At 39.4% G+C, this 13,167-nt stretch overlaps 1 protein-coding gene across 2 annotated transcripts in view; it reads right to left on the bottom strand.

Moving 5' to 3' along the window:
- LOC124156056 (oxidative stress-induced growth inhibitor 1-like) overlaps window positions 1-12,682 on the bottom strand; it is a 102,050-nt gene extending 89,368 nt beyond the window's left edge. For both annotated transcript variants that reach the window (XM_046530357.1, XM_046530360.1), the window contains exon 1: window positions 12,422-12,682. The gene's annotated coding sequence lies outside the window, so the exon portion shown is untranslated. The remainder of the gene's footprint in view (window positions 1-12,421) is intronic.
- Between the last annotated feature and the right edge of the window lie 485 nt (window positions 12,683-13,167).

The raw sequence follows: 13,167 nt of genomic DNA, 5'->3' as shown, positions 1-13,167 counted from the left end.
TTTCCGCACTCAAAAATAAAGATTCTCGTCAAACGTTACGTCATTGCCCACGCTGTTTCACTCTTACTCTCCTTTGGAACCCTCACATTAATGGATAGAGGCCGATTAGGAATTTTGGACTTGGCAGAATCAAAATAACCACAAAACTCAACGGGAGCTGTAAGTACCCGAGAGATCATGTGCAATCCGTGGTCACTACTAAGTAAGTACAAAGCTCACAAGGATAACAATTTATTGAAGCGAAAGAAGTTGTATCAACTCCATTTCACTTAAGCATAACTATCTGATAGTAATTTAATAAAATAACTAGTGATAACAAATGAGGTTTAAATAAAATACAATAATTTTATTACACGTAATTCACAAAACAATTATGCCAGTCGCACATTCAACAGCAAAACGCTATACATTCAAAGGAATCATTGTTTCTTAAGTAGATGGATTGGATACAACTACACAGCTTGGATAGTGTAAACCTACCTATAAGAACCAAAATGACTAAAATACAACATTATTAACGAAAATCGAGATAAAAATCGGCTGCGCTAAGTACTATACTCCACAGACACTAACTGAAATAAAACCAGGATTACGTCAGTGTCATGGCATGATGAGTACGGACACACATATTCCTTTCTCAATCGAGCGTATAAATCATTAGCTTCACGTGCACAACGGATTTTCAAAAGAATCCCGCCAGTATAGTGATTGCATATAAAAATTGAGTATTCTCATGGAGCAATGCCAATTCCCAAAGAGACGAGTTTCCACACGAATACGATTGGCTGAGATGCCGACTTCTTTTTTGGCTTCACTACTTCCCCACCAACCTCCATTCTGAATGTCCAAATAACCTCACGACGCGGGGTCAACCTTTAAAAGGGCCAGCGGATCCCATGGCGACGGAATACGAGATACGATTGATTTTTTATGGGGAAAAAATATACTGCCCTCGACGCTTAGGGAATTTTTTTCAGGGAGGGGATGTTCAAGGACGATGATCCGTTGACCCGGCCACGGAGCGGCAATTGCTCGCCGGTTGTGCGTCATGCAGCCGAAACAGCAGATGTAGCGAAAGTTAATGTGGGAAAGGATCCGGAACTGCATTTTTTACGGCTTGTTTGAAAGTTCACTGTACATTGATGAGCGGGATGACATGAGTAGGCAAGGAAATGGATTCTTCGCTAAAACATCCGCGGGTACTCGTCATGGTAGTTAAAATCTTTTTGGGCTATCTCACCGCGTTCGAGTGGGCCCTAACGTTTCCCGACCAATGCTGTTCGCTCTATCAAGGGAATTTGATGAACAAGGAAATTATACTCTCACATACAGGGAGGAGAGAAATTGCGTCAAATTATAACCATGGGTATCTGATGCCAGTCGGAACCAAAATTAGCAATGATGTCGAAAACGCACCGTTTTTAAGCTACAGATTCTTTGAGCTCGTCTCTAAGGGAAATCGGCATTGCTTCATGAGAATACTCAATTTTTATATCCAATCACTATACTGGCGGGATTCTTTTGAAAATCCGTTGATACATCGCGATCTCCGGTAGGCAAAGCATTCGAAGCAATGAGTTGTTAAGGGCATCTGGCGACAGGGCAAACTCGCGGCCAATCCAGGCGCTTGGCTTTAAGTTTCTATAGTTTAAAAATTGTGCGTTTTCAACATTAATATCATCAGTAATTTTGGTACATACTAGCATCGGCTATCTATTGTTAACATTTCGTGACGAAATTTTTCTCCACCCTGCATAGGTATGTGCCATGGGTTGGGGGGTAGGAGCGCGAGGAGATAGGAGTCAATTGTTGGGTGTTTTTCATGATTACGGGTAGCCAAGTACGGCTTAGTTTGAGGCCGGTGTTCTTTTTAAAATTGTTCTTCTCTTCCTTTTTTTATTCCTATGACGTCTCTGACGACTCTCGTTTAAAACGCTTTTACTTGGCGACAATTTTTGTTTCCTTAAGGTCGATTTCGTGGCCCAACGCTGCGTTTTCGCTACCGCGGACTTCGTTGACTGCCACAGTCGAATATCTCTCTCGTGTTTCCCTAAGCGTGTTTACACTGATCTGCCTGTTTCGCTGATGTAGTCATTCCCACATGTTTGACAAGGAATGCGGCAGACCTCTTCGACTTGCAGTGGAATTCCATCCATGACGGTTTTACCAACTACCAAGGAAATGGATTTTGCACAACGCGATGCGGATAGATGATGTCTATGAGTAGAAAAAAGAGTCCACTGATGTTCTTTCGATTAATATAGCAGAAAATTCTACCAAGCTACCTCACAGCAGATACCTCGCGGTAACTTTAAGCAATTTTAGCGTCAAATTCAGGCGCAGAGGACGAAGCCAAAAGAGAAGATGGGACGAGGTAGTGAGAAAAAAGGAGGACAAGAGAGGCTGTCCTCGGAAAAAGCAAGGCAGAGTATAGAGAACTTTCCCATCCCATACCGGAGAGTTTAGATTCCGTAGTCCAAAGCATCCACTATTGGGCAAACACGAGCCGAGGACGGTTTAAGTTTGCACGCCATGACAGCAGGGAGAAAATTTCGAGAGTTGATGCTTCGATATCATCACCAGCATCGGTACAAGAAGCAGGTAATTTTTAGATCCTAGAAAATAATGATGGCAATTTAAAGAGATAATCACTGTTAATATAAGACACGGTCTCAGGCGTTATTTTGTGGAATTGCTTCATTATAGAATAAAAGAAAATAACTTTGTTTTATTCCACACTTTATTTTAAATAGCACGACCCGGGTTTCAGCATCTAGTGACATCACCTGACGATAGCGCTAGATGCTGAAAGTTATTTCATTTTATTCTATAAGATATTCACTGGCTTACTAATTTTTCATCCGGAAGCCAGCCTCTCAACTTCTCCATCCATCATATTAGCCGATCTGCAGAGCGGAAGCCGATGGTCACGCCGAAAAAGTTTTGACACGTTCGATAAGCGGATTTAAAATACCGCCCTTATCTTGAATAGATACTTCTATTTCGAGCCTTCTACGCAGTGGCCGCCGCAACATTTATCAGCAATAATTTTGTCGATTTTTAAAAAGCTTCTTCGTGTGCAAAATGATTCTGTTTGGATTTCATGCATAAACAGGAGAAAGGAGGCGGATAATAGAAAAAATGGAAAATAAATTGAATGGAAAATATTTTTTTCGCAAAATATAATTACGTACCTCAAAACGAAAGCTGTTGCATTATAGCTACAACAACTGTTCATAATTTAGATCCGAAATATTAGGAGATCCTATCATATCAGTTGTGATAATACGGTATATTGTGAAACAGGTGCCTACCAAAAATCAGATAGTCTTCGTTATTTCAAAGACATCACTTCGTAATGACGGCTTTAGAGTCATAGAGTCGACTTCGCGAAGAAATTCGATGTATCACCTTGAATCGTAAATTAATGGGAGAGATAATTGCCACCAATTTTCAAGAGAAGGTATAGAAATGATTTTTTCTTCTATATCATACCAAGAAAGTTACATCTGTACTAATCATTAAAGACCGATTGCCTACTATTTTGATACTAAATACAGCAACTCTTACAAGGGTAAGCGGACGATATGAGCCAAAAGGAAATAATAATATTAGTGTGTTTCTAGCGATAAAAATGGTCGAGTTTATAAAAAATTAGAAATTCACGATTATCAAATAATTACAAACAAGGATTATTGTCCAATGGACAATGTCCATCGACTTACTTGTGACAAGTTCCTTCGCTGTATCTCATGAAAAACAGTACCGTAAAATATAATGCAGGTTCGTAAACTCTCTTTCATAATGAAATTAAAGACGCAATTCAACGTAGGTGCACCGAGGAAATTTTATCACATTCCAACGTAAACTTCACAATTTAATCGAATACCAAAATCCTCCACTTAGATTTGCAGTTTTGTATAGGATAGATGAGAAAATGCTCTAGGTTGGCGAACAGCTAGCTTGCACCAACTACCCTGGAATTCCTTGAATTATATAAAAAGTATTACCGGAGCCTTAGGATACGACCTAGTTCTTGATAAAGATACTCCATCTACTGGAGGCTTAATGCATGACCTAACTAAGTAATTAAGACAGTCTATCCGGATAGAGTGGTGAAGATGGCATTAGAAAGTAAAAAACTAAGGAGAGTATCATGAGAAGTGATTGTGTTAAGCAGAGTTTGAATGGTAACATAAAAAATTATCATTTTTACTCAGATCCATTGAAAAGAGCAAAGTGCGAGTAGTAAACCTAATTTAAAATATTTACTAATGTACATCTTCTTTCGCAAATTCAAATTATCGTTCAACAAAACTTCTATATCAGAAAAGGGTAAAGATGAGATCATTTGAAATGGGCATTTTATAATGCCCTAAACATACTGGCAATTCAGTCCTAATGAAATAATAATTCCACAGTAAAGCAACAAATGTAATGATCAGTGATCAGGGAAACACTATTTTTTTTACAAATAGGACTCCACTCTTTTACGAAAGAAAGTGTAAACTATGCAGGTTAGCAATTGGAAAGAATGTGATACCAAATAAAATTGCTTTAACATCTTGTTGCTTCGATTCTACCTCGATAAAATAACGACGATATGTCCGCGAAAAAACTGAAATAATGTTGACTGATATTTTGGCTGCACGATTCTTATGAGTCCTGATTTTCCATTATTATGATGTGAAATACATTATCATCCAGCATACCAGTGCACACTGATATTAGAAAATGAGCACATGATAAGAAGGATAAGACTCTCATAGAATAAAATATTTTCACAGGCACAAAATAATTTTATTCATAAAGGCTCGTGCAATTTCCAAGGGCCATTACGAGTACATATTCATTATTTAAATATCAATTTGCCGAGTGTTCCAATAGAAAATAACCTCTATTATCCCTTGTTCTCGAGAACTCATTATATATCATATTATAGCTCGTGTTTATGAGACCGCACTCAAGGACATGAGTCCTTACATAATTATCCGCTACCACAAGGGTATTTCATTACCCTTCGGTCTTCCTTTCTCTCATGCAATCTCGATGGAGATTGCGCCGAGGTAAAATAAAGAAGACAGGCGTGACGAAGAATAAATAGCAAAAGGAAGACGGAAAGATTATAGATGGCACTTGGCAACCCCTGCCGCGAAACGAGAGGGAAAGAGCATGGGAGTGCAGCGACATTACGTTGGACAGTGAACTAAAAATATCGCAGAGTGCGTACGCACGCGAGAGGAGTCGTCGCTTCAACTGGCAAGTGGGGAAGCAGTTGGCCAAATGTTCCGAATAGAAAGCGGAAGCAACACGGGCTTCGACTCATTAGTATCGCAAACTATCTCATTTGGAAAATTAAAATTTTTCTTTTGCGATACCAAGTTTATATTGGCGATGAGACAGTGCGAAGCTCAAGTAATTGATAACTAGATATATCGATTTCTTTTTCTTCGCCGGAATTATTTAATGATGATTAACCTCCGAGACGTTAATCATCATTAAGAAACTGGTACTTACCACGGGCGTGGATGTCAGTAGTATGGTCAAGGTGTCTGGAAACCTTAGGCGAAGAATATGAACGAAAATAATATCAAATTAATAACCTGAACAAATGCATACAACTTAATTTATCATTTAAACGGGACCCATCATTCCATTTACACATCAAGGCGACACATGATAATTTCAATGTCACTCTGTTAGGGTAGATAATTATATCAGATAATATAAAACTTCATTAAGGCCAAACCCCTCCTCAGCAGGAAAAATAGTAAAGCACCGTGGCTACTGATTTAAAAAAAATTTACACGGTTAAAAAAATCTTGGATCGGTTCCGAACATTTTTCAGGGAACCAACTCCACTCTTCCTTAATGAGACAAATGAATTCATTCATCGATATTCGCCTGGTCTGCATAATCCACAAATATCATTTGGAGAACTGAGTTCCGAATCGATCTGCGATTTAATTACGTCATAAAGCATCAAACGACTAAGAGATGAATCGCATTCTACAATTCATCGATATAACATACATAATTCCGGATGAATTATTCATATCGGTCCAAACAGTTATAAAAGATAGGAACGAAAATATTTGCTGCACTATGAAGTATAAGCTGCCTGGTTAGTATAAATTACTGCACATTAGATTAAATCAAAGGCCGTAGCGTGCGGAGGCGGGGTAAAGGCGCTCAAACCTACTCCGAAATGTTTGAAATGTGCTCTCTTAGCTTCACCGCCTCGCAGTGAGCCCCCCAAGAATACTCGCTCCCATTCAAACCCTCCCCAGAAAAGTTTTCTAGCAACGGCCTTGATTAAAATGCGTAGAATGAAGACACTTATCGGAATCGTATGTCGATAGGTGCTGCAATAATTTTATTGTTCTGCTCAAAAGCTGGAGAACCTTTCTACCTTTGAATTACTCATTTAGATAACATTTAAAATTATACTACTTTCTATTTCTCGTTTAACTAATCTAAAAGTATGACAATTTAAAAGAATGAATTACGTGTCATTCAAACGAAATTTATTTACGCAAAAGAACTTTTACGAAAACAAACAAAATTTAAGAGATTCAAAACACGGGTCCAATGCTCAATTACGTGTCACCATTCAATGCATTCCTTTGACTCTCAGGTCGGAAAAGCTCGAATTCCTTTATACTAGAAAAAGACTAGACCCGCGACATAAATTTTGTGGCAGAAAATCAACCGATGGCAATCAAAGAGTAAAAGCAATTGAAGTTCTCACCACCGTTGCCAGACATACCTCTGAAGAAGATTAACGACACCCGCCAGGTACGACTAATCACAGTAAAGCAGTCCCACACGAGGGGCAATGAAATACACGAAAAAAAACGGGTAATTACACATTAAAGACATCTGCCACTGAAGTTTTTCCTAAAAATTAATTATAGCAGCGATAAATTGAGCCCAAAATCTTTTGTGTATGCAATTTCTTATATAACCAAAATCCTATGAACGTCTTGGACTGCAGTCCGGCGCTGTGGGACCATTGCCATGAGTTTTCCTTTATCCCTATTATTTTTTGGAAAGAAAAATGTCTGAGACAAGAAGTCATATAGCCTTGGCACTCTTGAGGTAGCATTTTGGCTCAACGTAAATATTCTAGGTTATCTGAAGACCGCGTCTGACGGCAGAAAGGGTCGACTTGACAAGGGGCCTGAATATCCTATCAAGTTTCATTTCTGTCAGTGTCACTCACCGCTATCCCTTCTTCCTTCCTTTACAGATGAAGAAAGATACCGTGGCAGTGCTCAGTAACGCCCATCTCTGTTTAAGGCGACAAGTCTTACTAAAACAATATCAGTATCCAATATAGACAACACCTTGACTATGGGCTTATTCAGATTTTTAACAGCCTATTGTTACAGAGCTTGTAAAAAAAATAGAATCGTATTTTTCCACGTATGAAAACGTTTCAAGCTTGACGCGGTGGAAATGCGATATATCCATGATAAAATATAATCACCAATAGTAATTTCCACACAAATATATGATTCTACTATACAAGGAGACTTTGAAAATTGCATCGAGTGTCGAAACCACGGTAAGTGGTGGAGTTATAAATTAAATCGTGGAAAATACTATTCGAGCTTATATTTTATCATGAACACATTTTTCAATTTCTCGTTTGTTTGCTTGAGCGATTCGTGACAAAAAATAGCGAGGGCCTTAACCCTTTCGCAAACAATTTGGATGACTGCATCAGCTCATGCCGTGCGAGTCACAGCTAAGCTTCTCAGCTACTCCTTAGATTTGCACATGACACTCGCGCAGTTCGTTGTTGTTTAGACACTTGCGAGGGATTCCTTTTGACAGTGGAAGGCTCTCCCTAAACGAGTAAATGGACAAAAACTCTATAGACATCGTTAACGCAACAAAGGTGGGCTAAAAGTGACCAAAAATATATAACTACCAATAAAATGTTGCTTGATATTTCGTTGCAATGGCGGCACTCCGACCGAAGGGAATGCCTCAGCAGTGACGATTTCACAAACAATCCCTAATGAATACGCTGATAAAATGAGAATGATTTGAATATGCATTTATTTGGGACAAAAACCGCGAGAAATAAAATTAATTCGTACTCTATTCTATACCTTCTGTAGTACTTATTCTTAACAGTGATATACGTGACAGGGATTTTATTTCTGATCGATTTTCACATTTTACAATACTTTGAGAGAAAAAATCCTCTCAATCATTGAGGACAAAAGAATGAACTCTCGAATTTTCGAATGATCTCGCATGAAATCTCGAATTAAATTAGAATCAAAATTAAGTAAATAAAGCCTGAGCAGAGGCGAAGTAATTATTATAGTAATTAAATTAATATAGTAATATCTCGGGGCATAATCATCACGGAAGGTAAATATTCTCGAATAGAACATACTTGCAAATGATTTTGTATAAAAATAATCAAATTCCAAGTACAAATTTACTAGCACGTGCGCCGTGCTTTAGCATCCAGGTAAGGGTGCTCTGAAACCTCCAAAAGGGAGTAAATTCAGTATTCTACAAAGGGGTGATTCATTCAGACCCGAAGTCGAAATTCATTAAAAGGATTCGGTTTCATTTAATGAACGTACTACGGCCGTGCGACAGTTGAGTGAAATAATTCCCCCAAGGCCGTGCTCTTCTACAGGACAAGGAAAGGGAATGGTAACAAAAAAGTATTGGGTAGAAAAAGGCAAAGGACCGATGAAATGCGAACAACAAAATGTTCTGAAAAGTGCAATTCCCATTCGGCCGGTCGTACTTAGTCTTTTTACGTAGTATTTGCACCGTCTAACGGATAAGAACTTATGATATCGCCTTGAAATCATAGGAGCGTATAGAGAAGTACTTTTGTCAACATTCGCTCGCAACTCAAATGTAAAAAATTTACATCTGAAAACATATTGATGTAAATTTTCAAACTTAACACAGGAAAATGCTCACAATGGTCTAATTTTTATTCCGTGAAAGTTTCAAGATGAAAGCCTAAATTCTAAACGAAGAATACATCTAGAAAAAAGACCGATCGAGTGGAAATGATTCGTTCCAATGGTAATCCGCATGTGTCGTATATCAATGGATTTAATTTTTCCAGCCCGCTGCATATATACCAAAAATTTAAACCACTCTCTGCCGGGGCAATGTCTTTTATCGAAAATAGTCAGCCTTTTCACCTCCTTTGCAAATTCCATTTTCTCCCCTTTCGAACTTTCCCAAAAAAAATTGTTTACAGGGCGAAAGCGCTCAAGATTCTCCTTTAAACCAATCGATTCCAGGGTCGATACGCGACCCCCCCCCCCCCTCCCCACGCCCAAACTCCAACTGATCTCCGTTTTCAACTTTGACAGGGTCGCTTACTTTCAATCAAAAATCGCGATTCAATTCATTAATTCGAAGGGGGGATGCAAAGGAATGAATTTGCGTCAAAACAAAAATTTGAAAATAATTGGTAAGTCCGGAACATTATCAGTGAAACCGGGCAGCAAAATATGGGATAGAAGGGAAAGTAAATACTATATTGCGCCCATAGGTCACGAGCTAACACCTATCATTTTTGACCTAATCTGCACAAAAATAGCGAAATTTTACCAATGAGTTCTCACGATTGCATTGAAACGCAAAATACCGTTGTTATCTTTACCACAATCAATGGATTCACAAAATCCCTTATTTAATCAGTATTATCATTTCTCACCAATCCCTAGCACATAATACAGTGTCAAGGTTGAAAAACACTGCCGGGCACATGGGGGTGTTTTTCCATTAGAAGCCATATACCATGTTTTTGGGAATACAATTAATTGAACGAAAGTAAAAAGGCCATTTATGATGAGTGCTTTACGCGGTACCATTAGGAATACAAACCTTTTCATTAAAACTCATATCGGAATAGGTATATTTAAAAGAGTAAAACGGCAAAGTTTCTGATTTTCAGAACCACCTTCTGCACAACTAAGCAATTACTACCCATGTATTAGCATCATACCTGCGTCGACACAATATCCATACTTTACTTTGTGCACACGAAAAAACAAAACTGTTTCCATTAAATATCTTCAATTATTCCATACATGATTAAATATGCTATAAAATCCTATCTCCAGTGATAGAGATAACATTTTGCATTAAGGTGAGGTCTAATACCTCCATTAAAGGATTTATTAAACCTCGTTACCGCTTATTACAAATTTTGCTGAAACATATTTAAAAATAAACCACAAATGACACTTCAACACAAAAACAAAATAAAAAAGTACACGATTTTACGCAACGATAGAATATATTATTCCCCCAAAATATTTTTACGTCAGCACGAGAAATAATACACCCGTTTCTTGAATGTGCATATAATCTCCGGTATCATAATGAAATTACACATCCCGTGCAAAAGACGTCCATCTGTAGTAGTTATAGCTATGATAAAATGGGTTTCAAATAATGATAACAACAATAAATATTCCAATATGATTGTTTTGGGATGTATCTCTTTATTATTTAAAAATAAACTAATTATCTTCTGTCATCTAGGTCAAATTTATTATATTCTTATTATGAATATACCAAAAGCATCAATGCACAAAGTACAAAAGAAAATTCAGGGTCATCTTGGCAAAACAACTCCATAAAAAATAACGATCACTGATGAATTGCAAATTTTGCAAAGATCGTAAGCACTACCACAAAACCGTGGAGAAAGTTGACAGACAGTTGAAATTATTTGCGCATAAATTCCACAGTAAACTAAGAACCTCCGTCATCTTTATAACTCCAACACAACTTGCATGCACAACCTTCACCGAAATCATCCAATAATAATTTCCATAAGGATTACAAACGCAACAAAAGAAATAATGCATTCTTCCCTACTATTTGGACACATGAATAAGAAGGGAAGGCAAAATTTACATACCTAATCCTTACTCTAACTTTATATAATTTATGTTAACCCAATAAACAGATTTTTATTTTGAATCTTTCAACTTATGCCGCTTCAACCCGCCGACAGTAATTATATTCTTCTTAAGCGCAGGTAAAAGTGTTGCCGAATGAGTGATTTCAACAGAATATTCACTTATCAGAATTAGATATATCACTAAGCCTTACTAAATTAAAACCTTAACACCATAAATCTTCGGCCTACCACTGCAGAAGGAATCTGTGTTGGAAACAATGTACGCTGACAAGACCTTAATGACCTTTATTAATTATACCGCTGGCGCGCGGACCATTAATCACACTGATTAAAGTACCATTGGACCTGGTCCGACAAAAATGGAGAAAAATAAAAAAATAAAATATAGGACCCATCGGGTCTGGAGTAAACTTTCAATGAAATATGTAGGTAGTAAATAATAAATAAAAGATGTAGAACAGACAAGAGCATACAGCGCTTAGCGGGCGGCTGTCATTAACCCCAAATTTTCGCTACTCCACAAGTAGGTGCTCTGGACCCAACGCAACGTGTCTGATTGAAGGAGACTTATAACACAAAATTGAAATAGAAAAATGGCAAGAATTGCTTCCAATCACACGGGAGATGAAAAGGCTGGCATGAAAGTGGAATGACAGCGTAAGTCAGATTTGGGCAGGCGAAGAAGACCGGCCGGCGAGGCCGCGGCAACGAATTTCCAGCGAAGAGCCCGGCATGAGCCGCGTTTTCTTAAATTCACCGGACGGGTCGGTAAATTATTTAAGATTCGCCCGTACCAGAAATTATAAAGCGACTAAGTGGGTTCACTTTCGTGACTCGGTTACTTCGATGGGGGTTACTTTAATGTATCGGTACAGATGATGCAAATGATAGAATGGCATATTACGATTAACAAGGGGCTAAAAATTCGTAAACAAAATAAATTTTCACAACAACAGCATATTCTGGGGATCAAACGGTCAGGTAAATAGAGCTCCTAGCAATGAAAAAAGGCACTTTCACATAAACGCAAAAATTATGGATTTTTCGCAGCCATCGGCGCAATCGATATGTGTAGCAACAAGAACGAACACAATGTTCACCAGATAATTAGGACAAACTATGTGCACAGCGCAAAACGGGTGCAAAGGTCAAGATATAAAATTTCCAGTATACTGAAGAATATTATCAATCAGTTCGGTACTCCGCATGAGCCCCGGGCTGAACCAAGGATGAAAACATTCACCCCTACCTCCTAACGTGACCTCGCCTCATAAACATTCCTCGAACCGGCGCAGGGTCGGAAAGCCGGGCGCAATGCACCACGAACACCCAGGTCAAAACTTTCGGAGGCGGCGGATATCACGTTGCTAGGTAACGACCACGCCTACACAAATTACGACTGATTCGACCCCGCACGGTTCTCCCAGCCCTGTAGCGAATCACTCAGACACACACATACAAACATACGAAGGTTTTCCTCACACTCACCGGTGCTCGAAATACTAGCAATGGAGCAGGATGCTGATGGAATTTCCCTTGACTTCTGTGTCAGGATATAGGGTTCTGTGCTGCAGGAATCGAACTGGCAACGAAAAGAATTCGGCTTCTTCTTCGATACGGCACCTCGTGCTTCACGGCCGGCGATTCTCGTTTCTCACGACGTTCTCCCCACGGGACCGCGACAGCGACTGGGAAGGGGAGGGAGGACTGCCTTGAAAACCCCTTTTGCGCCAGGACACCCCCATCCCCCGGGCGTCCACACAAGAGCCGACTCCCTCTCCTCCGCGCACCTACGTCTCGTCATGACGTCACCTGGAGGTTTCCCGACCTCGTCCTTCGTCACCCCCATCCACTTTCGGCTGCTCCTCTTCGCTCTTCTCCTTCCGCGCCGGAGTCGCCCCCACGGACGCAGAGACCTCTATCGACTGTGTTCTCCGGGCGACATGCCGGAATACGATCGACTTCGCAACGGTCGGAGTGGCGACTGTTGCGATCTCCTCCGGCCAAAGTTGGAAGTTTTTACAATAGGATAGAAGGCGGGAAAATCGAAAATGAAAAATTGAACCACTCGTAGTCATAAGTTCGAGTTATCCCTTGGTCTTCAGCAGTTGCGGTGATAAGGGCCCCGAAAACTCCGCGGCCCGGGCGGCCCCGGCCAAAGGGACCACCGAGACGAGCAAGGAAATAGTAACCAGTTTAAATAACGAACGATTCAGTGCAGCGAATCGTTCGTT

The sequence above is a fragment of the Ischnura elegans genome, chromosome 3 (genome assembly GCF_921293095.1).
Source record: "Ischnura elegans chromosome 3, ioIscEleg1.1, whole genome shotgun sequence".
Classification (NCBI taxonomy): domain Eukaryota; kingdom Metazoa; phylum Arthropoda; class Insecta; order Odonata; family Coenagrionidae; genus Ischnura; species Ischnura elegans.
Note: the sequence above shows the minus strand (reverse complement) of the source record. Positions and strands in the feature narration are given on the sequence as shown.